The sequence below is a fragment of the Aythya ferina genome (genome assembly GCF_964211825.1).
Source record: "Aythya ferina genome assembly, chromosome: 1".
In the NCBI taxonomy this organism is placed as follows: Eukaryota; Metazoa; Chordata; class Aves; order Anseriformes; family Anatidae; genus Aythya; species Aythya ferina.
Window position 1 is genome coordinate 196,188,662 of NC_140296.1, and position 3,617 is coordinate 196,192,278.

Below are 3,617 nucleotides of genomic sequence, written 5' to 3' on the forward strand. Positions count from 1 at the left end.
TTGTATAATAAAAGATGTGGCTGTAATACTTTTTTTTTTTTTTTTTTTTTTTTTTTCAAAGATGGATGAATGCCACAGAAAAAAAATATTTTTACAAAGAGGATTAAGGAATCTCTAGAGATGGTATTTAGGCAGATGATCTCTGTTTGAGCAACATTTCCCCTGAGGTGTGGGTTGGTCTATGAAAGAATTTGCGTTCCTGATAATAGGCCTTTGGACTTTTTCCCAGGTAGTGGAACTAATTCATATGATACATTTGTATACCCTTACAATGCAATTTTGATATATTAACCTAGTTAAAAAAAAAAAATATATATATATATATATATATATGTATATAATAAAAAGGGTTGCATTCTAAAGTTCCACTCCTAAGCCTACAGTTAAAATTAATCTCATTATCCTCCCTGCTGTGGCATGCAGAATCTCTTACCTCCGGGTTGATTATTTCATTAGAAAAGTATTTGAAAATATAATTTCTTCTAAACTACCAAATGGAAAATAAACAGACTGATTTCAAATTTAATGTTCATGTACTTTTGAAAGAGAGTAAAAAGAAATGGATTTCTAATACAATACTTTCCCTATTTACATTGGAAATAGCTTTAAGTGGATGAGGTTTCCCAGTGAGGTACATATGAGAAAGTGATATTTCCCTGTGTACAGATCATGTTATACTAAACAATAAATACAACTGTGAAGGTTAGAATAGACATGTTATAGATATTCAGAAGAAGCAATAGATTCACTAGCAATGATCTGCTTGTGCTTATTGAAGTCTCCTACTAGAGGGGAAATAATAAAGGAGGAAAAAAGTCTTTTACCTACAAAGAATTAGGAAGTAAAACTTTTATTGCGTAAGCACATTCTTAATTACCTCTTGACCTAGACAGACCATAAAACAAATATTTAGTTTCTTTCTTTGTCTTCTTCCTGAATTAGAGGCTAACAAATCATAATTTTGGCCTGCATGGTATCTGCTTCCAATGTTGCTGCACTCTGCTTTCTCGGTGATGTTTCAATGGTTCATATTTCAAAAAAGGTATTCTGCTCCATTATTTTTTCTCTGGGATGTGTCAAAAATAGTTCTAATGCCAACTGTCTTGTGAAAACATATTTGCATACAAAATTTCCAGATTCTATACCAAGAGTCCAGAGGAAAAATTGTAAAAATCAACACAAATTCCTAGGATCACAGCATGAATTCTGGACCAGCACGGCAAAAATACAGAAAAAAAAATACATTTAAAACACATTATGTGGCTTCTTCCCCTTCAAATCTTAAAGATATAGAGGTAAGGTAAAGAGAGGGCAGACAATAACCATTAAGAAGTAAAAAATAAATTAATACTCAACAAAAATACTGGACAGAAAATCTGAAATTAATGTTGGGTCACTTCTCCATTTTGGGCAGTTTTGCCCTGGTGGTGGTTATTCCTATTCCTGCCACACCTGATGTAGTATTTGGGCATTAAGGTAAGTTCTATAAGCTCTACACTGAATTTATATAGGCCACAAATTTTAAAACTCAAACTGGAACATTTTAAAATTGGCTATCAAAAAAAAAAAAAAAAAAAAAAAAAAAAAAAAAAAAAAAAAGAGTTTTAGGCAAGCTACAGAGCATTAAGGTCTTAATCTCTGCTTCAAACTCGACTTTTGTCTAAAATCAATTTAGTCAAGAAATAGGGTTGTACTATGTGTAGTTAGTGAGAAAGGTCTGGAAATCAAAAGTTTTCTCCTATTCTCTAAGACCAATAAAGGCTTTATCAGACCACATATGATAAAAAGCAATTATTATCTGCTGAGACTGATTTATTTATTATTATTATTATTGTTGTTGTTGTTGTTGTTGTTGTTATTACTAGGTCATATGATTCCATGGATTAGGTCTAATACTTTTAATAGCTCTCTTCCCTTTTGCTGACTATCAATGCCTCTGACCCATACTTGATAAACATAGCAGAAAGTGTTGGCAAATTATAAATCAGATCAGGGCTAGTTATTCTAGTTGTATGGAGCAACCGCTCGGGGGTTATTCGCCATTGTCCAAATTAAGGATGAAAGATATCAATCAGGTGGTGTCTTTGTATAATGACTCAAGTAAAACATGACAAATAAGTTAGTATTTTGTATTTAATATATTTAACAACCTCACCTAACAAAAAAAAAAAAAAAAAAAAAAAAAAGAGGAAAGAGCATGAAAGGATGAAAGGGTGCAGATAGAAAAAAGGAATGTAGATTTGGCATTTTGGGAGGTGGAAGTCCATGTTCATAGCGAGCTGGTAACTGAGCAATTAAAACAACTTTACAGAAGTTTAATTAACAATAAAACATATTACTTCTCTTCAGTTTAAGAAAAATGTAAAACACACACATATGTTTGCCTGTGTTTATAGGTCTGTATTCAAATAGAAAAATATAACCAGAGCAGCCAGGAAAGCAGGTAGTTCCAGAGAAAGGCAGAGGTGAGAAGACTGTATGTTTCTGGTCTTTGGGAGAAGAGGCTCTCTAGGACTATCCCAGACACAAGGAAAAAGCTATGAGTAAAGTGAAAGCATCCTGTTTTCTTCTCAGAACCTCTTTTCTGAGTACTAAGGCCGGAGCTCTGTTAGCGTAGCTGTAGCTATGTTATCACAATGGGTTTGGTTTCTTCCATTCATATCTGGGAAAAAGGGAAGAGACAAAGAAGAAATGAACTAAGCCAGTCACACAGGCAGCATGGACTCAACCACCTGTTGCTGCAGCTATCCATTTAGTTCTCTTACTCATCTCACCAATGCCAATGCCACATAATTGAACGTTAATGCCTCAAGGATTAAAAAAAAATCCTGTTGGGCAGCAGTACAATTTTACTGCTGTTGGTGAGAGAAACACTGAGTCAGGACTGTATCTAACAGTTGAAATTTTATGTTACTGCTGTCAGTGGAAACAATAATGAAAATGTCACTGCTGAAGCTTCGTTGTGGGAAGTGCTTTAAATTTGTTTTTCTCCAAAGTCTAATAATAACAAAATGTCACAACACAGTTGCCAAATGTGTATCTTTTAAAAAGCCAGCAGGAAGTGGGCTCAGAAATAAATTGTTATATGACTACCAAAAAAAAATAAAAATAAAAAAATCTTGGTACAGAAAAGAGGAAAAAAATGTATCAAGTTTTGCGTAAGTATCTTGGCAAAAGAGGAAATGTGCTGGATTCATTTTGCCCTAAACAGATAGAGAAGAAGCATTCAATTTCAAAGACACATCCTTTTGAGATTTTCAGCAATTATCTGATCTTTTCTGCTATACATAAGATAGTGAAATTAGATAAAGGAGGCATTTGCTTTCACTTCTTCTTGACTCTACCTCCAGAAGACAATTACATGAGTTTCAAGAAGTAAAGATGACTTTTCTATGAGGTCCTCTTTCCCATGGTTCTATTGTGGGTTCTTTGTTATGTCTGACTTATTTTTTTCATGCAAGATAAAATAAGGGAAGGGTTGTATGTGGAAGCAGAGTTTATACGGAACATTGCAGGAAACAAAGACAGTAAAAATCTTAATTAGCCAAGTAAAACTGAAAGGATTTATTTTATCTGGGTATAAAAGTCCTGAGAGATCTGTTTTACAAAAATACAGG